General features: G+C 41.4%; 1 protein-coding gene across 2 annotated transcripts in view; it reads left to right on the top strand.

The window, feature by feature from the left end:
- ARIH1 (ariadne RBR E3 ubiquitin protein ligase 1) overlaps positions 1-26,140 on the top strand; it is a 2,944,219-nt gene that overhangs the window by 1,652,964 nt on the left and 1,265,115 nt on the right. The gene's annotated exons all lie outside the window — the stretch shown is intronic.

The raw sequence follows: 26,140 nt of genomic DNA on the forward strand, positions 1-26,140 counted from the left end.
AGAGAAAGGACTTAATTTTGTACCTTCTCAAACCAGTTCCCTTAATGAGGTGCTGGTGGACCTAAGATTGTTCTGTCGTAACGTTTCTCTTAAAATCTTGTTTAAGAACAATAGCGCATTTAAAACAAATGACATTAAGAATTTTTTTAGAGCTAAAAGCAGCTTTATACCATGCATGCCACACAATGTTGAGAGCTTTCTAAAAATATGTGAGACTGATTTTTACAATTGGTTTGCCAATAACAAGAAGAGATGCTGCTTTTTCAATATGACCAAAGCAGAACAAGATTCTATACTGGCGTTAAAGAGAAACACTGACATTATTGTTAAACCAGCAGACAAGGGGGGAGCTGTAGTCATAATGAACTCTTTAGACTATGGTCTTACTATGACTAATCTTCTGTTAGAAGATACTGTATATGAGAAGATTATCACTACAACATATCAGAAAATAATCAAAACTGTACAAGCTGATCTTTATGACCTTTTGATGGGGGGACAGATTAGCTGTGAGTTGTATGAATATTTTTTCATTGAATTTCCCACCACCCCCCTGATTAAAGGCCTACCGAAGATACACAAAGGCCTTACACCCATACACCCATACCCATGAGACCCATAGTCTCTAGTGACAATTGGGTAACATGTACCATCTCCTCTTTCGTAGAGAGTGTTCTTAGACCTTTAGTGGACTGCATTCCACATATCCTCAGAGATTCATACCAACTTGTAGATTCCTTAAAAGATCTTGAGTTTAGCACAAAGGAGACTCCATTGTTATTAGTGACAATGGACGTCAAGAATCTTTTTACCTGTATCCCGAATGACCAAGGCCTTCAAGCCATTGATGAGGTACTAGTTACTCTATCTGAATATAGTAACAATAGGAAAATCTTAATTAACTGTCTCCTTGATATTATACTTAACAACGTTTTCCTATACCAAAACCAACTTTATTTGCAAAAATGGGGGGTTGCCATGGGCACCCCCTGTGCGAACAGTTATGCCAATCTTGTGGTATACAATTGGGAACAGGAACATTTGTTTAAACATCCCAACTTCAGTAAGATCAGGATCTACAAGAGGTTTGTGGATGATGTTCTTTTTGTGTGGGAGGGCACTGAGATTGAATGTAACAAATTTGTTAGTGAACTTGAAGCTACCTCCTCTTTTTTGAGATTTACTGTGGAAACATCCTATAATCTGATACATTTTCTTGATTTGCAACTACAATTCAAAGGTGATAGGATTGTTACATCGCTATACAGGAAATCAACTTGGAGGAATACGCTGTTACATTTCAGCAGCATGCACCCAAGACATACCTTTAAAGGGATAATATCCAGTCAATTACATCGTATTTTCAAAATATGTGAACATAGTGACACTTTGGATAGGGAACTTAACACACTAGAGAGTTTGTTTAGAGCAAGGGGATATCCTTCTAGGATGTTTACAGACTGCAAACGTGAAGTTTTTAATAAGTTATCCAATTCTGGTGATACTGTTGCAGTCAGGAACAGCACTGTTTTTAAGAAACACTTTTTATCCAAAGACAGCTTTACTGATAAATTGAGCTATGTTACCAAGTTTACCAGTGATAGTCACAACTTAAATAAGATTATTACCAGAAATTGGAATGTCTTGGTCATAGACCCCTTTACTAAAACCATAGTGGGATAATTCCCTAAGTTCAGTTATAGAACTTCTCAGAGCTTAAGAGAAATTCTCTGCTCAGAACGAACTACACTACATAGCAAAGCAGACTGTGATAAGCTAGGCACCTTTCCCTGCGGTGGCTGCTCTTTATGTCCCTATATATCTAAACATATCAGTTTTATACATCCAGAAGGTATATTTACCTTCATTCCCAGATTTTTTAGTGACTGTAACAGCAGTAATTTGATATATTTGGCTACATGTGATCACTGTGACGTATTCTATGTAGGATTAACAAAAAGACGGCTCCGTGATAGGGTTTACAACCATTGTTATGACATCAGAAAAGGGAAAGAAAATAATGCCCTAGCTAAACACATTATTGAATATAACACCCATAAGTTTAGCTTTAAAGTGCTAGAGAAGTTACCCCTGAACCCCAGAGAAGGAGATAATAACAACCAGTTAGCCGTCAGGGAGTTGAAATGGATCCTGACTTTGAAAGCACATATATTTCCTGGGATCAATCGGTCTGTATCAGTTAAGCCCATTTTGAACAACAGGAAGAAATATTAAAATAGAGGTGTATTTCATTAACTTCAATTGCTTGTAGATTAATTTGTAGATACCTCTGTTCACTATTTAGAAAGAAATATTTAGATCATTATGCATTCATTTTTAAGTAAAGTTCAGCATGTTTATTTACTATCCTTTCAGTTTCATAATTCTTATAAAGGTTATTGTTATAATTCTTTTTGTCTATATACATCATATATTTTTTTATCAGTTAGATATAGACATTCATACAATAATATTTACATGAAAGTTAGAGATAATCATATTAATTGCATTAGTTAGTGTAGTTGTTATATCATAACATTTCGATTATATAGATAGTCTTAAGAAAATTTTTCTTTTTTATGCAAATGAATTGCTGCATCTCATGACGTTCACTAATGTTTGGAGTGTGAGTTCCTTGAAACTAAAGTTTGACCATTTAGGAAATATAAATAGTTTTTGCACTGAAGCTGCATTTGATCTTGTTATAGTTACCGCCCTACCATTCCCCTTTGGGTTACGCTTGGACATTAACCAATTACATTCGTATTTTTACAGTGTGGAAGAGAAGAGTGATCAAATGCACTACACTGAATAAGATGTTTTCTACAGCTGAGCAGGACAATGTTTGCTTGAGCACCTAAGTCAGCATATACTAGTCCCATGGCCAACATTTATTTATTGTCTTCTTTATGCTTCAACGCATAGACCGTACACAATAATGGTTTTGTGCTGTAAAACTAGTCATGGAATACCCACGAGTTCTATGATCTATAAAGGGTAATCACGAGCACATTTGACTTTAGGATAGTTCTTTTGCAATTTGGTTTATGTTTTTCCCCTCCATTGTTCGCAGTGTGTATGGGCTCTAACACATTGTATTTCTCTTATTTAATCGCAGCCCTTTAGCCGCTGATTATAATTTAAAGTTTTGAAATGCGGCATTGCACATTTTTCAAACTCAATATATTACTTTAGTAATAGATGAGTAAACAGTCGCATTCTTTTGTGCGCTAAGCATTTTGTGATCGGAATAAACACATCACTACCACGAATTTGCACTACTACGAACTTGTCCTATTGAATGTTAGTTGTGTAGTTAAGGTATTGACAGCCTTTTATAAGGCTCAAATAGACAGGATTTATATATAATCCGTTTTTTTGCTGAATGACTTTTTCTTGCTAGCATTAGCATCGTATGAATCAGAACTTTTAGGATTTGACTGGTAGTTTTAGAAATAAGTCTAGGAAGCAGGGCAATATGCTCATATCTTCCGTTTATTGTTTCCATGGAAACTGTAAAAGCACTTCTTATGCTCAACACAGCTTGTTAGCTGTGGAATATGTGTCGATCCTTGAATTACAGCAAATATGGGTTTTAAGCGGAAATGTTTGTGCCAGTTTCATTGTTTATATAGTCTTGCAGTACACTCACTTTAATAGTAATTTTAAATTTTAATCCTATTTGATTTCAGATGTTTTAAGTACACTATTAGACATCAATTAGGTTGGCGCTGGAGAGAAGGTTATAATATAACCCTTTAGGACTTCTTACACATTTAAGTTAGCATAGCTCCAGCTTTTAACACTAACTAGATTTATAGCGGTTATGTGCTTTTAGCATTAACATTGCTATTTTGTTTTATTTTAAAAGTTTACAGTATTGCAAATGTATGAGCTTTTTATAAGTCTGTTTTTTATGAGGTGCTTAGTGTTGCTTTTTTGCCTTAAAATTTTTGATTGTTGCCGTTTTAAGAGCAAGAGAGGTTAATTTAATTAGTGACTCATTATTGTATCTGCATCTTGTTTTTCGCGCCAAAAGGCCATGTATAAAAGTAGCTTTATTTTTTCTATGATATTTACACATGAAGAAGCGTAGTTTATCTACGTGAAAGCGCTTGTGTTTTATGGAACAATAAAAGACGTTTTATTCATCTGACTTTTCCATGTGGTGACTCCTGTTTGGATCTATCATCTACATCTAGAAATAGAGGTTATAGTGCCCCTCTACTCGTCACTGATTAGACCCATCATAGAGTACAATGGCCCATTTGGGATATACCTCACAAGACACTTCCAACAGTTGGAAAGACTACAAAAGTACCTCACCAAGAGGATTACTGGCCTCAAACATATGTCCTATGCAGCCCGACTGAAAAAACTCTGGCTGTCCTCTGGCATATGATGGTGATCTCTGCCTGACTTGCAAAGCCATGTCCAACTCAGAATTGATGGACATGCTCCACCTAAAGAAATTAAAGTCACTGCGAGCCACGTGCTGTAGTGAGCTAAACCTCGCCACAACAATAATTAGAACATGCTGGAGGGATAGATTCCTGTCACAGAGACTCCCCATGCTTTGGAACAAAATTCCAAAGTACATCAGGCAGAAGCCCCTCACTAACACTATTCAAGAGAAAACTTGACGAGTGGATGGGTAACAGAAAATACACCCCTGGGATCACTTCATTGGCTTTGCTTGACAGAGGCTAAGTTAATTAATCAATGGGGCGGCGAAAGGCGACACACACTGGCTAGGCTTATAAATGCCCTCTGGCAGATAGTCTAGTACCTACCTATGAACCTAAAAACTGAGTTTTGTAATAGTAAGAGAGAGAAATGAAAAGGCTGCCAACTATGGTATTTTAGAGAATATACATACAGGTAAAAGGGAAGGAAAAACAATTTACTGAGTATGGTAAAAAAACAAAAAAAAAAATACTAATAAGGTAAAGTGGGTAAGGAGGGTATTATATAAGATATGTAAATGGTATATAAAAGATTGAGAGAGAGAAAGTTAAATTTAAAAGGCTGAAAAATCACTCACAACTCCAAATGAGCTTGAGAAATTGCAATCCCAATCATCTTGACGAGCAGGAAACAAGCTATGAGGTGTTTTAGTGGTCAAGGCATTATGGGGAGCCTGAGATTCAGATCCTAGAATCTGTAGAAAGTGGCAGAGACTGATCCGAACCCATTCGCCGAGGAACAAATGAAAATTACATCAGATCTACATATAAGAAAGTTTCAGAGGTGCATTGGGAACATGCTGGGTCACCACAGTCTGTCACATTCTGTCATTTCTATCCTCACCATGTGGCATGTTCACAGTTGACTGCTAAGTGCAGCTAAGGCAACATGCACTAGCTTTGCACTTTGCTGTCATGCCTGACTGTGCTGCATGAATTTTGTTGAATATTCACTAGTCCTTCACTAGTGTTCCTTTTAATAGGCCATTTTTCTTAAGCTCATCAGTCAGAGCACACCTGTGGAACATGGAGAAAAGGTAATACAACCTCTGTAGTTTGACACTCCACATCATACCATTTTCAGAATTTAGCAAAGCCCATTTAAGCTTTGGTTTTATTGTAGGCAGCAGCAGGACAGTCAGAAGTCTGTAAGGATCCAGCATGGCCTTGATACTTTCCAGAGTAATTGCCAGAACAGAGTTAGGAATAATAGATAGCAGGAGGGGGTACTACTTTCCTCCTTTGAGTGGGAAGACAGCAATCTAATCCCAGAGACATAGTCTTGACAGTACCATTGTGGTGGCATGTGGGAGTATCATCTGTCTGTCCACAAGTTTGGCTGGTCAGTATGTCATACTTGGATGTCAGAAGTGACCGTTTCCTTCCACAACCCTCCCTGGCTTTTCTGTTTACCCTTACCCAGATACCCTACCAAATCAAATGAGTATGTCAAGAAATGCTGTATTAAACCTCTTATAAAACCAGCCATCCAAGACATCCCCCTTCCCCAAACTGTAAAGGATCAGGTTATTTCTCCAACTTCTTTTTAATTTCCGAAATGACAAAAGACCACAATTCAATACTGGATTTGAAGGTCTAAAGCTAATTAATTTCCATATCCTTGGATGGAGCAGTCTTGTCTCCCAGATTCTCAGGAGGAGATTGTATGTGTTGTTTAGACCTCCAGGATACCTGCCTATGGGTAAGCATTTCCAAGGAGCCCTAGACGTTTCTGTGTTAATATGTTGGCAACTACCATTTCCAGTGTTAAACTGTAGTATTCAGTTTCATCTTGCCTCTCACCGAGGTTTCAACAGATGTACGTCCATTCTTGCCATGAACAGTGGCCTGCAAGAGGTTAGTGTGTTTCAGTATATAGACAACTGACTGCTTGCCTTTCCCGACAAGTAATAGGTTGGTATTTGCTGTGGAGTTTTTGTTGTCCTTTTTTTGGTCTGTAGCAGCGACACTGCAAAATTGCATTTGGAGGACTTTTCAAAAGCTGATGTCATACCTCTCAACCTGTTAGAGAGCAAGAAATTTGGACAAAGCCTTAAGTAATGGGGGTACAAAGGCCCAAAACTAGGGACAATTTTTAAATATAGATTTTAGAAGAGTAGTAAGTTGATATAATAGGTTTTGTATTGCCATGCATTTTTGAAGGGTACAAATTCTGAAATTCAAATGCCTGTCATTATTTTCTGACTTCAATTCTCAATGCTTTGCCAGTGATTTGTCAAAAAAGCAAAATTTTTTGAGGACTAGACCAAAAAAAAAAAAAAGGCAAAAATCTGGACATTCTGCGAAAATCTTTACAGCTGAGAGGGTATGGCTGATATTCATAGACTGCACCTTGGTTTACACTATCTTGCAGGGCCCATCTCAATTTGAATAGAGTTTTTTCATCACTGAACTTGGTACTTCAGACTATTCGGTCTCTGACAGTCGCACACTTTCATGGCTTAAGAACACTTGATACAGTGGCTGCATTTGTACACATGTCTCCGTTTGGAAAGCTTACATGAGTGTTCTGCAGTAGAATTTGAAAATTTAGTGGTCTCAGTTAACAGATCCTGATCTTTTGATGCGGCACAGCCAGAATTTCAGGAAGTGCATACCACTCCTTCAGCGGTGGCTTTGCATTCCAGATCTTTTTTCTGGCAGTTGTTTCCAATACCTCTACTGCTATTGTAGTGTCACCATGAATTCTTGTGACTTAGGGTGAGGGCATGCTTAAGGGCAGATTGTACAAGGTGTGTAGTCCTTTCTGGACATCAGTGTTCTGAAGGTGAAGCAGTCCTTACACTGCAGACCTGTCAGGTGACTAGACTCCATGGTGAAAAGCTGCAGTAGTTTGCTATATAAAAATGGGGAGGCCCTCGCTCCTTCCTGTGGAGAGGAGCAACGAGGATATTAGAATGGGTTGTGTCAAAATAAAATTTTCATATTTCCACACTCATTCCCCGCGAAACCAGTTCCGTAGGAGGCAGACTCTGCTGTTGCTTACTCATGCTTTACGGGTAGTTTTTCAGTCCCCCTTTGGCACAGAAGCTTTTCAGACTCCTAGGGGACCTGTGACCTGTTTGCCTCCCCCACAAGCACCGAGTGCATCAGCTAGTTTTCTCTTATTCACCCCTGATTTCCCCTTATTCTAAAATTCATCCAGAAAGTTTTAAACAAGTCCACTTCCAGCTCTGTTTTGGCCTTAGCTGTTGGGGTTTTCTCCTGTCTTTTGGAGAAACATCTGTGATTGAGATCCTTCAGAGCATCCTTGACCCGAGCCATCCATTCCCAGAGTCGTACTCGGGCATTAATTTTGTTCTCCTAATCATATGGGTACTCCGCATCCATATTTTGATACAGTAGTCCAGATACTCAGTTGCGCCTTGAGGACTAATACGTAAAAAAAATTGTGTATGATTTTATTGTTTTTGTCTCCAATTATGCTGACCATCAAGCTGCCCCAAATGTGTGTCTAGTCCATATTGTGCCCATATAACATACTCCCAGTATAGCAGTGAGAACTGACTGAAGTGGCTATTTTCCAGGTAGTTGTGGAGGTGATTGTGCCTCTAACTGGCTTCTTGGCAAATGAAGGCATTTCTTTTGTGAACCTAACCTAGCCTCATGTTTATGAGATGAGTATTGGTGTTATTTTAGGACATTCTTTACCCTTTCCTGGCATGTACATACTTCTACCCACATGCTGTGAGGACTAAGGGATTGCTAAGCTCATATTGCCAGTCTTTGATAACAGCCATGTGGAATGACCACTCTAATCCCTCTAGATGGAGTCTGCAACATCTGCTCCCTACCATCTTCTCCCCTGTCCCAGCTCCTCCAGAGCCTGAGATGCAGTTTGAACTCTAGTTCCTGGTATATGCTTAGTCCTTTCTTTCTCGGTGCTGTTGCCTAGATGGTTGACTTCCAGATGTTTGGATCCCTTCACAGCTTTGGTACCAGCAGTGCTGAATTTCTCTCTCAGATCTTTGATACAGGATTAAGCTGTTCCAATGTTAAATTTTAGCTCAGAGGATTAATGCTGTAAGCTGTTATTGAACTAATCCTTGTAGTTGAGGGTTACAAGGTTTGATTCCTTTCACCTTCATTTGCCTACTTTTCAACTTTGATAAAGTCACTTAACCAGCCTATATTCCAGGGTCACCCATGAAAAGGCGCATTGGCATCCTTTGGACTTAATCTGGCTAACAGCTTAATAAACTTAAAAAAGGAAAACTTGCACCTTGCAACCTTTTCAGACATTTATCAAAGCTTTGCTTCTATTGAGCATCCATGAAAGGCCTTTTTGTGTCAGTTCCATTAGTCAAGTCATTTATTAAAGATCCTGTTCCGCCTTGTGGTCTGTACTTTGTGTTAGGGAAGTTGATTTTTGCCCTTTTGAGCCAACTGCTATCGCAGACTTGAGGTAGCTGTCACTTAAAGTACTCTTTCAAAGGGTCGTTAGTTTAGCTAGAAGAGTTTTTGTTGCAAGTATTGTGTGATAATTCTCCTTGCTTGTTTTTTTACAAAGAGAGTAGAAGTAACATTCTTAGATCGATAGCTACAGAGGCAAACACCATTCAGTACATAAACGTACCTGGATTCTTTCCTTGTTATTCTAACGGAGGCAAATATTTGCTGCACTGATTGAATGTTTGTAGGCAGTTAAGATTTTATGCAGACTGGATTAAGTCTTTAAGGAAGTATTGTCAGACTGTGGCCATTAATACAAGTTGGATTTTAAAGTTACTATGACTATCTTTTCTCTATGGCTGGCTGAGAAGCCCATGAAACCTTTGTGTTCTGTACCTGGTGCTCACTCAACAAAGATAGTGGCTACCTATCTGGTGTTTCTCAAAAATGCATCCTTAGTTTCTCTAGACACTGCAAGCTGGCCGTGGTCCATTGATTTAGTCTTCCTTTGAAAGTCACATTTAGTAACGGGTATGTTCCCATAAAGGAGACTATCCAGGATTAGCTTTGGATTCTGTCCTGCTGGGCATCATCATACACATGTAAAAGTTATGTACTTAAATATAGCATTTGATGTGGATGAAGCAGGTCTGTCCTCCTTAACATGCCCTCTCTGGTTTTCCTCATGTTTCATTGCTGACTCAGTCTTGAAGACGATTTAGATTGTTTTTGTTTGATTTAGCACAGCATAGCAGAGATCTCGAAAATAATTCTCTTTGAAAAGAGCTGTATGGGTGAAAGAGTTAGTTTGAGTGTTGTCGAGGTGGGAACTACTCATCAAGCTCTAATTATACAGTAAGAACATCTCACATGTTCTTCGTGTTTCACTGTTGCAGTCATTACATTTGGGTTATCTGCTTGCAGGTAGCCCTCAGTCGTCCTGATTAACAAAGTCTTGGGTCCTGCAACGGTTGCTGTCCCTTCTTCCATGACGTCAGGTCGTCAGGGGTATAAAATCTGCAGCCGACGCCATTACATCAGTCTTTCTTGCTGTGCGGTGCCCGAAGCAGAAGCAGCTCGCAAGTGCCGGTTGGTTGACTCCTGAAATTTTCTTTTTCGAGTTTCAGAACCAAAGACTTCAACTAAAGCTAAGTACCCCGTTGGGGAAGCTTTTTCTTGCTCCTTCCTGATGTCAGGAAAAGTTAATAATTGCATTACTTGTGGAAAGCAAATACCTCATAAAGATTTTCATTCGTACTGTATTCCTTGCCTAGGCCCTGACCACGACGTACCTTGCTGTCGGTTTTGTGCTTTATTTAATCAGTGCACTATCCGTCGTCAGTACATTTTTCACTCTAAATATTTCAGTTCTCTGTTTAATTATCCAGAAATGTCATTGGTTAGCCATCCGACTACCGAGATTACGAAAAAACGCAAAGATAAAGACAGAGACTGGCCGCTGAGGTCCAAATCTGCTGACGACGCTTCTCCTAAGCCAGTCACCAGTTCGCTGGTACTCAGTGAGGTGCTTTCGCAGCCCCTGATACCCGCTACTTTTGATTCGCAGGCCTCTACTGAGACCCATTCGGAGTCCGGTATGCTGCGAGATGCTTCAACTGTGGAACTCGCGGATGTCTCTACCTTGGATGGGTCCGGAGCCACTGTACAGGTACCGGCTTCTGAGGGTGTATTCAGGCCTGCGGACTTGCATATTAAACAGACGCCTCCTTCTTTACTTAGACCTAAATCTCGATCCATGCCTAAAAAAATGATGCCCAGGCCACATGCTCAGGCCTCTATGCCTAAAAAACAAAGGATAAGAATGGCTGAAGATCTAATCACTCTAATCAGGGGCAGCCAACCCCCCCCCCCCCCTAAGAGGCCTAGGACTGAAGTTGATTATGAATCTTCTGATCAGGATTCTGTTGTTTTTTATTCTTCTGATGATCTGTATTTGCCCTTATCTACTTATGAAGATTCTGATGCAGAGGACTCCATTCCCTCTGCTTCCCCTCCTGAGGATTTTTCTTTTGGAGAAACCTTACATACTCTAAGGGAGCATTTCCACTGGGAAAGCCAGGATTTTTCTGATTCAAAAAAGAGTCTTAGGGATTTTCTTCTCCTACCTCAGCATAGGCCTTTAGCTGTTCCTCCTGTACTAGACATTGTTGATGATGCTTTTTCGGAATCTACTTTGGCCCCTGATTCCCTGCCTCCTGCTCCCTGAAAACCTGACAGATACTGCAGGGTCCCTGAGTCCCACTGGTTCCTTTTTAAAAACCCTATTGCAGATCCAGAGACTATTTCACAGGGGCCCAAGGGCATTAAGGCTTCTACTGCTAAAAATCCTACCCCTTGTGATAGAGACTCCAGGGCGCTGGATAGATGGGGTAAGAAGGTTTACACTTCTGCAACCTTTGCAATTAGGGCTTTAAACTGCCAGTTTCATATGTTAAGGCATCAGTAACATGTTATTGGACTGCTTAAACAGAAAATGATGTTGATTCCTGACTGTGTGGAAAATAAAGAATTACAGGATTTAATGCATTCTGCTGAACAAGTTGGAAAACACTTTGCAATGTGGTTTTGATTCATTAGAGGCCTCTTGCAGGGCTGCTGTTACTGGGTCTGTGCTCAGAAGGCATGCTTGGCTTAAGGAGCAATCTTTGCCTGATCATGTTGAAGCTAAACTGTTGGATGCCCCTTTAAATCAGGACCGCCTGTTTGGCAACAAGGCTGAGGAAGTTCTTAAAAAGATGGAAGATAAAGCTAAATCTAGGCAAACTGTTAGATTTTTTACAAGTTCAGCCTCCTAGATTTAGTAGGCACTGGCCTTCTAAGAATTGGTCCTTTCCAGCTCTTCTCAAGCCAAACCTAGACACAGCAAAAACCTCAGGTTTCAGTCCCAGGGGACACACAGAACTAAGCAGTGGGGGGGCTCCACTTCCAAATCTGGGAATAATAAGACTCCCCCCCTATGGTAAATTGTCTCAATGACTTCCTTTTAAAATTTCCAAGCATTTATCAACTGACTGCCCCTTTGGGAGGAAAGATTGCTCTTCATGCAAAGAATTGGGAACTCATTACCCAGGACAAATGGGTTTTTAAATATAGTGTCCCAGGGATACAGATTTCGCTTCCACACGTTGCCAACACCAAGCGGGTGGCTGGACCTACGCCCAAATCAGTGGGCAGAGGCCCAAAAACAAGCACTTTCCCTCTTAAACTTGGGGGCTACTCAACTGGTACCAGAAGAGGAAAAGAGACAAGGTTTCTACTCGAGACTTTTCCTGGTACCCAGAAAAGACATTTCATGGACCTGTCTACTCTAAACACCTTTTTGGAGATTCCAAAATTCGTGATGCTGACTCTTCACTAATTATTTCCTATGCTAGGCAAAGATGCCTGGTTGGCAACACTAGATTTAAAAGAAGCATACCTGCACATCCCAATCAGGGAATCTTGCAGAAGATACCTACACTTCAAAGCAGGCGACATGCACTATCAGTTGTCTGCACTTCCCTTTGGCTTATCTACTGCGCCCAGGGTATTCGCAAAGTGCCTAGCTCCAGTTATTGCATTTTGCGGGCAAAGAAATATTCAAATATACCCATACCTTGACTATTGTGTAATTCAGGCAGAAAGCCAGGACATACTTTTGAATCATCTGGCCTTTGTACAGAGGGTTCTAACTTGTCTGGGATACACCATAAATGAAAATAAATCACACCTGGTACCCTGTCAACAAATTATATTCCTGGGAGCAAGCTTGAATACAACTTCCCAGGAGGCCTACCTCACGCCAGAGAAACAAATTAATTTGACAACCTACTTCAAACAAGTTGCCACAAAGACCCTGCTATCTGCAAGACAAGTACTGCAAGCCTTGGGGTTCATGGCTTCCTGCATTCTTCTAATTCCATATGCAAGACTGCATATGAGGAAACTACAGCGGTATCTAAAAAGCCTATGGTGTCAACATTCTCAAGACCTAGAAACAATGATTCCTATCATACCTTGCCTGCACCTAGAGTTCCTTTGGTGGGCAGAGGCCTGCCACCAAAGCAAGGGACTACCTTTCACACCACCCCCTGCCACCCAAACCCTAACAACAGACGCATCAGACTATGCATGGGGTGCTCACCTGGCAGGGAAGTGCATTCAGGGCGAATGGAACTCAAGTCAAATGCACCTGCATATCAATCAAAAAGAAATGTTAGCTATACAGAATGCTCTGACAGCCTTCAAGGACCACATTCTTCCAGGACAACTAATGGTAAAGATGGACAACACCACTGTTATGTGGTACATAAACAAGCAGGGGGAACACATTCTTACCCCCTCTGCAGACTAACCATGGCATTGTGGAACACAGCCTTGAGCTACCAAGTGCACCTACAAGCTCAGTTCCTGCCAGGAAAATTAAATACACTGGCAGACGGACTAAGCAGAAACCTCATGGACCCACACGAGTGGAAACTGGAACCAAGGATTTTCAACATGTTGACAAGCAAATGGGGGAGCCCAGATATAGACCTGTTTGCCTCTCCCCAGAACTACCAATTGGACAAATTTTGCACAAGGACTCCCCACAAACAAGCCTGGAAAGTGGATGCTCTGTCCTTCAGCTGGAAAATCCCATCAGTCTATGCCTTCCCCCCCTCTGACTTTGCTCTCCAAAGTACTACTAAAAATCAAACAGGACAAATCAAGGATGATTTTGATTGCTCCAGACTGCCCGCGCCAACAGTGGTACCCCCTTCATGCGCAGTGTGTCACGGTTATCTCCATGGCAACTGCCTTAGACTCCTTCCCTGCTTTCTCAGCAGGAGAACCAGATTCTGCACCCTCAGCTTCTAACACTGAACCTTGCAGCCTGGCTAATTACTTAATCTCTCCTTTACCATCCCTCAGCAAACCTGTGATGGATATCATTTTAGAGGCAAGAAGGCCTAGTACTAGAAAATCTTATGCTGAAAAATGGAAAAGATTCTGTGCCTGGAACCAGTCTCAGGGGATGAGCACAGCAGCACCCAATTTACCTCAGATTTTACTTGCTTTTTTGTTGGAAGTATATCTTTGTACTTTTATATTTAATTGCTTCCCATTGGGGGGCACCTGACATCTGGGGCAAGAAAAACAGATGTTATGGTGTCTGCTGCATGTTTTATACCTCTGACTTTCTGACGTCATGAAAGAGGGGACAGCAACTGATGCAGGACCCAAGACTTTGTTAATCAGGCCGACTGAGGGCTACCTGCAAGCAGATAACCCAAATGTAATGACTGCAACAGTGAATACACTCGAACATCTACATTGATGGTAAGTGTACACAACTGTACTTTCCTGTATGTTACACAAGCCTGTATCATTTCGGCAGAATAAACTATAGTATTGAAAGGGCAGATAATTTGAATTTAAATGTGTAGAGCATTGGAGAGAGCAACTGATTTGAAAGAAGACCATACCATTTTTGTGCTTGAAGTGATATAACGCTTTTGCCTTTGAATGGAAAAGTCCTTTGAAGGATGTGTATGTAAAATATTTTAGTCATTCAGTATTAATGCTCTTTAGACAGCTTGTATATTGTAAAGGAAAGAAATCCTGATCACATTTCCCATCAGCTATTTAGCAATTCACTGTAGGATTAATGCATGTTGATAAGCATTCAGTGTCTGAAAAACATCCAGTTAATTTGATTCATTGATCAGGCTGCAGTTTTTTGTTGCTTGTGTCTTTTGTCTTTTTAAACTGAGTGTTGCCCTTGTTCTGAAGTAGATCAGTGCCTTCATATCAGGAGCATGACTGAGATGTTATGTAGCTGTTGGCTGATAAGCAAGATAAAACTACTTTCTGGAATTTATTGCTAATTTCTAGGGTAATTCTGGTTCCTATGCTACTCTTTAAGTCCTTGTGGTTCATATTAAATGGATGTTATTTACAGTATACTGATATGGCATTATTTGTTAGCAGTAGATAGTGATGATATGTTGCTTGGACAGAAGTTTCACTAATGATCAACACAATCTGTCAAATGCAGTTGAATCCTAAGATAGTAAATATAGGTGGGCTTGTTAAGCCCTGTATGACCAGTAGATCACATTGATCTTTTTTGCTCCTGTTCAGTGTAGTTACATTAAAATTAATGTCTTCCTCACTTTTTTTTAATAGCTTTGTAGTACTGTTAGACCTCATCTACAAGAGTGGGTGTGCTTCTCTTTTACTATAGTGAAGGTGTGGGAGGGAGGCAGACCTTTGTGAAAATAGCCATTTGTTGTATCCTAGACAGAATACAACCCATATAGGCAAATGCTACTTCAACAGTGATACGTTTGAACATCTAAGTGCAGTTTACACAACTGTATTATTCTCCCAACATTTTCTGTAAATATGTTTATCTTAGTCAGTACACACATTTGCCACTGTCAGTCTTTTTTCACAGCATTTTCTTAAAATCAAATTATCTATTGTTCTGTTTTTATATTCCCTCCTTTTTAAATCAGTGTTACCTCTGTTCTTCCCCCCTTCAGTTGTGCATTGTGCTGCTCTTTTCCATTGTTTTTTTTTTTTATCCAAAATGTATGCACAGTTGTAATACAATGTATGTCATGCAGCACAGCAGTTTGCACCAAACTCTTATGTTAAAAGTATTGTTTTCTTGTTTCTTGTGTTGATGACCACATTCTGCTTCTTTTGTTATATTTGGCTTGTCTTCTGCATTTTCTGTGCTCTGATTGTTACTATTTACACTGTTTCCTTTAATGATATTACTCACTCTGCAGTGTTTCTTTTCAACTTTGCCGTTTGTAGTATTGTAAATACTACTTCATGGGTTCATTTGGTTCTACCTGCCTTTGTGGGCCATTTTAAGCCTAGCCAATTACCCTATGTGAGAATTAAACCCTGCACCTTTTGTAGGTAAGGTAAATACCTTGACCATTATACCAGCCTCCCACCTAGTTGTTCTTCAATCTCCGATTTCAAATAGTAAATTAATATAAATACACAAATGCTTCCGACATACTTTCTTATCTTGGAAGTAAGCTTTCCTTAGTAAGATTTCTTTTGCAGGATTCTCCCTCTCTCTGCCTCTGCGGATAAATAGAAATATTTTTTTCTCTTTCAGTTTTCATTCCCCTTCCCAGCCAGGGAGTCCAGGTGTTCATTGATCTACGCATTATTTTACAGTTTGGCCAGCTGTTTAATTCTAACTTGAGAGCTTTCCTGCTGCCATAGAGTGTACTGTCTGAGACTATTTAGAATTGACAGTCAGCTTGTGCTGTTCCTTTGCTGGACAGGTAAGTTCCCTTTGGGATAGACTTCCTTTTAAAAAAAAAAAAAGTATGTTTATTAATATTTCCTGTTCAGAAGAGTTAGTTGAAAGGAAGAATTTGTTTTAACAGACTGTCACGATACTCGTATTTTACTTAAACAAGAAAGCTCTTTTCATGTCATTTTAAAAAGGTGTTTAAAGTAATTGAAACCCATTTTTTTTTTGAGAAATTGTTCTTATTTTACTTTTTTGTGGCAGCTAAAGTGTTTAAAGTGATATGTACTGTATTTTTATGAGAAAAAAAGTGATATTTAAAGACTTGAGTTTTATCGGCTTTTGCTGCTTGTTTTTCCAGGGAAAGAAACACCATTTTTGGCTTGACCATGGAACAGTCGGATGTTTCTTCAGTCAGTCCTTCCAGCCACGAAAAGAAAAAGTTAAGCAAACAGCCTTTGCCACAGTGCAAGCTAGCAAATTGCCTTAGCTGCAGGTGGATAACTGCTGTGGCCTTTTGTTGTACTTCAGACCACTCATTTTTTACCCCAGATCCCTCTACTGTAGCACCTACATTCACTATGGACTGTGGGTTGCCACGTCCTCTGTGGCTTTTGGGGTCTCCTGAGTGGGCAAAATAGACTCTCTCTTGTCGGTCCTTGGAGAAGGAACAGGGAAGGCTTCTTTGTTTTCAGAATGTTGTGTCCATCCCTGTGGAAGTTGCTGCTGCCATTAATAACATGTTGTCCCCATTTTTCCTGTCAAAATGAAACCAAAAACTAAACGTGTCCACTCCTCCATCAAATTTCCTTAGACAGGAGTAATTTTCAGGGTCTCACTCAGAATTTAAATTCAGGCCATCCTTCTTATAAAGTAGTTTCTGGGAAAAGAAAGAGGGGCAGGAAGATGAAGGAACAGAGAGAGAGTTTTTTTCTTTAGATTTCTGATTCAAACACAGAGGAGAGTTCAGTTTCTTATTCTCTCCTGAGGGGATTTATCTTTCTCTCAGACTATTTCCAGGACGTGCCAGTGTTTAATTTCCAAAACCTTCACCCATTTTCCAGTTCTGTCAGCTTTGGAGGATGTGTGTTACTTCCTGCAGTTTTACTGATAGTCCTCTGCCCCTAAAAAGGCTAGTAGGATATAGAAAGTTCTTTAGTCTTTTCTTCAGGTTTTTATGCACTTTACTCGAGCCTAACTGAGCAGCTATAGACTTTAGTTAATCCTGCTGCTATGTATTTAGTTAATTCCAATCCTACTGTTTCTGATAAGGATGGGAAGATGATTGATAAGTATGGGAGAAAAGTGTGTGCTTCTGTAACTTTGATTTTTCAGAATTTTGAATTGTCAGGCTCATTTGTTAAAGTTTGTTCTGATATAAGGAATGATGATGATCTTCATGTTTCAATGTTGCAGTCATTACATTTGGGTAATCTGCTGGCAGGTTGCCCTAGTCGGCAATCTCCTAGACCCACACGAGTGGAAATTAGAGCCCAGCACCTTCAGGTGGATCTCTTTGCCCCCCCCCCCAACAACTACCAGTTAAGCAAATTCTCCACCAGGGACCCTCACAACAGGGCCTGGAAAGCGGATGCCCTATCCTTTCAATGGGAAAACCTCTCAATCTATGCCTTTCCCCCTTCTCTCAAGAGTACTACTCTAGCTCAAAGAAGCCAGGTCAAGGACAATTCTGATTGCCTCGAACTGGCCACGCCAGCACTGGTACCCACTCCTGCACAGCCTGACAATGGTGCCACCCTGGCACCTACACCAGACCCCTACTCTGCTGTCACAGCAAGAGGGACAGATTTTCCATCCACAATTACAAAGCCTAAATCTTGCAGCCTGGCTTATTCCTTGAATACTCCACCAGCAACCTTAAGTAAACAGGTGCTGGATGTCATTCTTGAAGCCAGAAGGCCTAATACTAGAAATTCCTATGTGGAAAAGTGGAAAAGATATTGTTCTTGGATTCAGTCTAAAGAAAAGGACACAGCTGTGCCCTCCTTACCTGTAATCCTGGATTACCTAGCAGAGCTACTCCACAGAGGCATATCCTTCTCCTCCATTAAGATTCATGCCTCTGCCATTTCGGCTCATTACAATACTGAGCCACCTCTCTTTTCTCACCTTCTCATCCAGCAGTTCCTGAGAAGGGCTAACAACTTAAGGCCCCCAAGGAGAGCACCCACCCCTGCTTGGGACCTTAACTTTGTAGTGGAAAAGCACACGCTTCCCCCCTTTTGAACCTGTTGCTTTAGCCTTTAGTCTGAGCTAAAGGCACTGATGGCTGTGGAACCCTTTATTATCTTCCATGCTGACAGGGTTTCCCTCAGGACTAACCCGTCCATTATGCCTAAGGTGGTGTCCAGTGTGGCCCTAAACCAATCCATCCATTTGCTAGCCTTTTTCCCTAACCCTCAGACTAAAGAGGAAAGGATCCTGCACTCTTTGGACCTGCACAGACAGCTCAGGTTCTGCCTTGATAGGACTAAGCCTTTCAGAAAATCTGACCAGCTACTAGGCAGCTTTGCAACAGGGGCAGAGGGCAAGGCCATTTCTAAACAAACCATTTCCAAATGGATAGCACACTGCATTCATTTCTGCTACAAGCACTGTGGAAAACCTACCCCTTGGGGTCAGAACACATTCCACTAGGGCTACTTCTACCTCTACAACATTTCTCAGGGGAATCCCTACCAGGGACATTCTGACAGCTGCAACCTGGAGTTCTGTACATACCTTCACCAAGCATTACTACTTGCCTATCTTTTCCAAATCCAGGGCATGGTTTGCTACAGCAGTCTTGCTGGGCCTACTAACCAGCCCTAACTCTTCTTGACTGCCTCCATCCTTCCTCAGCTTTGGGAATCAACCCAAGTGTGAGGACTGCAACAGTGAAACACTAAAAACATAGTACAGTTGTGTTCACTTACCATAAATGTAGATGTTCGAGTGTATTCAGTGTTGCAGTCCTGGTTTCCCTCCCTCCAGCCACGTTTTTCTCCATCTTTCTATCTCTCCTGTCTATGGCTATTCCTAATTGGTAATGGTATTGGTATTTACTTTTTACTGGTGGTGGTTTCCACACCATATACTTGCTCCCTATTTGGAGGCTCCTGACATTTGGGGTAAGAAAAACTGATGCAATGGCGTCAGCTGCCTGTTTTTATACCCCTGACGACCTGACGTCAAGAAAGAAGTGACAGTATCCGACGCAGAAATACCAAGACTCTGGTATTCAGGCAGACTGAGGGCTAGTGTACACAACTGTACTTTCTGTATCTTTATTTCCTAAACCTGTTTGTGATAGTGCTCAAATTCAAAATTATGTTTCTTCAGTCTATTCCTCCTCTTCCTCATTCAAGTTTCCTAGTAACACTAGATTCAAAAGATGCTTATTACATCCCTATTTATCCAGGCTTCAGACATTTGTTAAGGTTGTCTGTGTCTGGATCACAGCATCATTTTTCGGCCTTTCTCTTTGGACTATCCATTGCATCAAGAATGTCCACAAAGTGTGTAGTCTCAGTTGTAGTTCATTGCAGGCTACAGGGTATCCATATTTAGATAATTTGCTTATCTTTTCAGAGTCTCTGTCAAAGTTTCCAGAATTTCTAAGTTGAGTGAGAGAACTCTTGTACAAGCTGGGATTCCAAGAGAATATTAATTGACTCCATCACACAGGATTGCATTCCTGAGGTGTTCGCTAGACATCTCAATTCAAAGAGATTTTCTTCCTCAGGAAAAAAAAAATCATCATCTAGATTGGTTTCTAAGGTTTGGGTCATAGGCATCTATGATTCTCGTGATACCCTTTGGAATATTATACATGAGAAAGATGCAATATTATCTGAAGCCTCTTTGGTCCCAGCACCAACATCCTTTGTGTTTTCAATTGCCAGTGCTGTGGTTTATCAGAAGAAGAAATCACTTGATGGAGACAGCAAATACCATTAAATCTGGCTCTCTCCTTAACTATTTCTGTTCCAAAGCAGTTAATCACGACAGCACCTTGACTTTGCTTGTGGAGCAACTTTCAGGAGGGATAAAAGTGCAGGATGTGTGGGACACCATGGACGGACTCAGGCACATAAATACAAAAGAAATGCTTGCCCTGATCAAGGACCTTAACTGTCTAAATCATCTTTGCTCCCTGGAAACTCAAGTTGTCATAGACAATACCACAGTCATGTGGTACATCAACAAGTAAGGGAGATCCAAGTCCTACCCCCTTTGTAGACTAGCCAGGTTAGCTTGGGTTATAACTTCACAGCACAATGTCATGCTATAGGTATCCTACATTCCATTACAGCAAAATTGTGAGTCAGACAAGCTGAGTAGGCCAAGGGCATACCCTGAAGAATGGAAACTAGATCAAGAGGGTCTTCCAAGATTTGAGCCATGTGCGGGGAGTTCCTCAAGTAAACCTATTTGCCTCTTCAGTGAACAGTCAAATAGCAAAATTCTGTTCCAGGACTCCATGCAGGAATTCATGGAGGACAGGTGCCTTTTCTTTGCATAGGAATGTTCTTGTATGCCTTTCTACCCTTTCCAGTGGTATCCACGGTACTTATGAATATTCAGAAGGAATTCCCCAAAATCATTGTGACTCCCTTTTGGCCCAGGCAACAGTGGTTCTTGTGGAAATGGTCAGGAGCAATTATCACAAGCTTCTTCACAAACCAGATTTACTCGCACAACAGTGGTGTTTATGCACCATGAACCCCATTCAGCTTTAGTCAACTGCCTAGAATTTGATCTTAATTCCCTTTAGGCACCTATTTACTGAGGACGTACAGTGGGTATTAATGGAGACAAGAAAGCCTGCTACTAGAAAATTATACATTGGCAACTAGAAGAGGTTTTGTAGTTGGTGCCAACAGCATAATCAGCTTCAATTAAAGGCTAATTATCCTCTGATTTTACAATGTTTGTGAGTTATCTTATTCCCTTTCTTACTCCTCCAAGGTTCATTTGTTGTCCATTTCAACATGTATGCCCATGGAACCTCCTCTTTCAGTGCAGTCTCAGGTCAACATGTTCTTCAAAGGTGTTTTGCATAAGAGGCCTCCAAGAAAATCGGTGACTCCACCTTAAAATCTTAATTTTGTGTAGGAGGAGGTAACGCTTACTCCATTTGAACCAACTGACTTGGGATTTTTAACATGGAAAACCATGTTAGTGAATGCTCTGACTCCTGCAGTAAGGGTGTCTGAATGCTCTGACCCCTGTAGTAAGGGTGTCTGAGTTTCAAGCTCTTATTATATGTCAAGCCTATCTCATTTTTGCACAGGAAAAGGTTTTTTGAAAACTTATGCCTAAATTATCTGAGTTTACTTTAAGTCAAACTATCCATCTTCCCATATTCTTTCTTGAACCTAAAAATGAGGGAGAAAAGGATACTCTGTACTTTGGATGTCCACAGACAACTCTGGTACTGTCTTGACAGAACTAAATTTTTTAAATCTTCGAATCATCTGTCCATTTCTTGTGAATGTAAGAAGGGATGTTCTGTGTCAAAACAGATTTCCAAATGGTTTCTTAAAGCTAATTACCTTTTGTTATACATACCACAACAGAACTATTCCAGGCAGGGTCAAGGCCCACTGTACCAGGGACTTGGCTTAAACTATCATCATCATCCCCTTTTTCCCAATTATCTACATGGGGTCGGGGTATCGTGTTAACTGTCGCCAGCTCTCTCGATTCAGTGCCATACTCCTGGTTTCTTCAACACTCATGCCTGATTGTCGCAGGTCTTCTTTCACACAATCCATCCACCTCTCTGCTGGACGTCCTCGCTTCCTCTTACCTTCTTCCTGTCTGTCCCAAATCTTCCTCACCAGATTGTCTTCTGCTTTTCTACACGTTCCCAAACCACCGTGATCTGTTCTCTCTCATATTTTCTGCAATTGGAGCAACTTTGGTTTCTGCTTTTACGTCCTCATCTCTTCGTCTGTCTGACTGTGTGCATTCTGTCACCTTTCTCTGGCACTTAATTTCCATCACACCTAGCTTCTTCAACTGTTCTGCCTTTACTGCCCAGGTTTCTGTACCGTACAGTAGTACTGGTTGCACCACTGCCTTGTACATCTTACTTTTCAGCTTCTTTAGCATTCTTCTGTCATAGACTACACCTGATACTCTGTGCCAGTTGGCTGCAGCCCCTCTTATTCTAGCTTTGACCTCTTCATTCAGACTACCCTTCTCCTCAACTACTCCTCGCAGATACTTGAAGCTGTTTACCTGTTCCACTATCTTCTCTTCTATTGCTATTCTCAGCTTCTTCTGATTTCCCCAATTTGCTGCCATTACCACTGTCTTATCTGTGCCTAGTTTCATCCCATGTGCCTTCAGATTTGCATTCCATTCTCCTATCCGTTGCTGAAGTTCTAGCTCAGAGTCTGCCTGTACTGCCACATTGTCTGCATACAGTAGCTTTGTTGATCCGTTCCCTTCAACCTGGTTGCTAATGTAGTTCATCACCAGTATGAACAGTAGTGGGCTCAGAGCTGAACCCTGATGTACACCTACTGGGAAACGCCTCTGTGAGGCCAAACATTATTCGTACTTGAGTCATTGTGTCCTTGTACATAACCTGCACCAATTCTACCAATGTTTCTGGGACTTCAAACCACCACAGTACTGCCCAGATCAGCTTTCTTGGGACCTTGTCATATGCTTTCTCCAAGTCTAGGAATGCCCAGTTGGACTCTCTCCTCAAATCTAGCTTCTTCTCAAGTATCTGTCTCAATGCAAGCATCGGGTCAATTGTGCTGCAGCCTGATCTGAATCCAAACTGCTCATCTTTACATTCTACTACCCAGCGTATCCATTTATCAATCACCTTCTCCAGAACTTTCATGCAATAAGATAGGAGTTTGATGGACCTGTACTGCCCAAAGTTGTGGCTGTCCCCTTTGTTCTTGTACACTGGCATGTATTGTATGCTAATTCTCCAGTCATCTGGGATGCACCTTTCTCTCCACACTGCTGTTAGTACCCTCAGAAGCCATTTCTTCCCTATCTCACCCAGCATTTTTATCATATCTGCTGTGACCTCATCTGAGCCTGCTGCTTTCCCTGACTTCATCTTCCTTAGTGCTGCTCTTACTTCTTCTAGGGTGGGCTCCTCTTCTTTTCTCATTGTATGCTGTTTCTGGGGCAGTACAGCATCTGTGGGGTTTTCTTCATTCAAAAGCTGCTGGAAGTACTCCTTCCATCTGCCTTTAATGTTCTCTGAGCTGGTGAGCAGGTTGTTGCTGGCATCCCTTATGAAGAGTGTCTGACTATCTTCTTTATCTTTCTGTCTTTGCCTTGCAACTTGATATAGTTTCTTTGTGCCATTTACTGAGTCACTTTCTAGAAGTTGGTACAGTGCCTCTGATGCCCTATTCTTTGCTTTTGCAACTTCTTTGTTAACCAACCAGTAGTCCTTCCTAGCCTGGTCAGTCTTTACTTTCTCCCACATGTTCTTCGTGTTTCATTGTTGCAGTCATCACATTTGGGTTATCTGCTTGCAGTAGCCCTCAGTCGGCCTGATTATCAAAGTGTTGGGTCCTGCGTCGGTTGCTGTCTTATCTTCCGTGATGTAAGGAAGTCAAAGGTATAAAGCATGCAGCCGATACCATTACATCAGTCTTTCTTGCCGTGCGATGCCCAAAGCAGAAGCAGTTCGCAAGTGCCATTCAGCCGACTCCTGAAATGTTCATTTTCGAGTTTCAGAACTGAAGTCTTCAACTAAAGCTAAGTACCCCGTTGGGGAAACTTTTTCTTGCTCTAAACCGATGTCAGTAAAAGTCAGTAATTGTATTTGTTGTGGAAAGCAAATACCTCACAAAGATTTTCATTCGTACTGTATTACCTGCCTAGGCCCTGACCACGACGTACCTCGCTGTCGGTTTTGTGCCTTATTTAAGCAACGAACTGTTCGTCGTCTGTATATTTACGCTTCTAAATAATTTGGTACTCAATTCAGATGTTCATTGTGTTTCACTGTTGCAGTCATGACTGTAGAGTTCTCCCCTGCCGGCAGGCAGTCCTGGGTCGGCCAGAATCCCAAAGTCTGGGTCCGGCGTCGGGTGTTCAGCCATGCTCCCTGACGTCAGAGCGCCAGGAGTACAAAGCTGACAGCTGACGCCATGTTCTCCAGTCTTTCTTGCCATGCGGTGATAGCAGATGTTCTTCATCTCACATTGCTGCAGTCCTTAGTTATGGGTAGTCCGCTGTCCTCGGTCGGCCCGAATACCAAAGTATTAGGCTGACGTCGGTCATGGGCGCCTAGATCTGACATCAGAGCGTCAGGGTATAAAGGCGCATGACCGACGTCATATCCTCAGTCTTTTTTGCCGCATGGTCCAATGCAGAAGCAGCGTTGCAAATGCCGTTCTGCGTTCTGAAATTTTTCGTTTTCGGAGTTTCAGACCGATACCATGTTGGGCTAAGTACCCCGTTGGGGAATATTTTTGTTTTTTCTTGCCTCAGTTACTTACCGGATGTCAGAAAAAGTGAATAATTGTATTTCTTGTGGGAAACAGATACCGCATAGGGATTACCACTCGCTTTGCATTCCTTGTTTGGGACCCGGAACACGACGTAGTCGGGTGTCGGTTTTGTGCTAGGTTTAATAAGCGCACTATAAAACGGAGGTTAGATTGCGCTAGGTTAGTCTTTGGCAAGAGGTGTAATTATAATATGCCGTCGGATGTTCCGACACCTGCTTCTACTAAGAAGCGCAAAGACAAATCTTTAAAGCCTAGGCAGGATGATTCGTCCGTTTCGGACGCCGGACCTTTAGAAACTACAGCTGAACAGGTGGATCCGACTGAAGTTTCTGTTGAATCCCAGGGGGAAACTTTGATTTTACAGGATGTGGCCTCTCAGGAGGCAGGTCAGGCTGAAGGGGCCTCGCAGGTTACTATCCTCCCTTCTATGCCTAAGGTGGTTAGGCCTTCTGCTACTGTTTCTAAGGCTCCTTCTAAGGGCAGGTCTGTCTTGCCTTCCTCTGGTGTCAGTTCTGGTTCTTCAGGGTCTGTGCCTAAAAAGCACATGCTTAAAATGGCAGAGGATTTGATTACTTTAATTAGAGGTTCTATGCCCCCTCCTGATAAAAGGCCCAGGATGGAGCCAGAGTTGGAAATTTTGGAGCAGGCCTCAGATGATTCAGAGTCTTCTGCTGAAGACATTCAAGATTTCCCTCCTTATTCTGATTCTGATGCAGAGGATTCCACTCCTTCTGCTTCTCCTCCAGAGGATTTTTCATTTTCAGAAACTCTGCATTCCATGAGGGAGCATTTTCAGTGGGAGGGACAGGATTACTCTGATTCACTGAAGAGACTTAGGGAGTTCTTGTTTTTACCACAGCATAGACCCTTAGCTATACCTCCGGTTTTGGATGTTGTTTCAGATGTTTTTCGAAGCTTCCCTTAATCCAGATTCTGTGCCTCCTGCCCCAGTTAAACCGGACAGGTATTACAGGGTGCCTGAGGCTCATAAATATCTGTATAAGAGTCCTAGGCGGACCCAGAAACTATTAGTCAGGGGCCTAAGGGTGTTAGAGCCTCTGTTGTTAAGAATCCGGTTCCTCTGGATAAGGAAGCTAGAGCTTTGGATAGATGGGGTAAGAAGGTGTATACCTCTTCTACTTTAGCAATGAGAGCTTTGAACTGCCAGTTTCATATGTTGAAGTATCAGAATTTCCTCCTTTCTCAGCTAAGGTCTAAAGTGGATGCTTTGGCAGAGGGCATAGAGTGTAAAGAATTGCAGGATTTAGTGCATGTTTCTGAGCAGGTGGGTAAGCACTCTTTGCAATGTGGTTTTGATGCTTTACAGGCTTCTTCTAGGGTGGCTGCCACTGGTTCAGTTATTCGTAGGCACGCCTGGCTTAAGGATCAGAATTTGTCTGAGCATGTTAAGTCTAGAATTCTGGATGCCCCTTTACAGTCTGAAGTTTTGTTTGGTCCTCCTGTGGAGTCAGTCTTAAAGAAAATGG

This window comes from Protopterus annectens, chromosome 7.part0 (genome assembly GCF_019279795.1).
Source record: "Protopterus annectens isolate FY-2018-M chromosome 7.part0, PAN1.0, whole genome shotgun sequence".
Taxonomy (NCBI): domain Eukaryota; kingdom Metazoa; phylum Chordata; order Ceratodontiformes; family Protopteridae; genus Protopterus; species Protopterus annectens.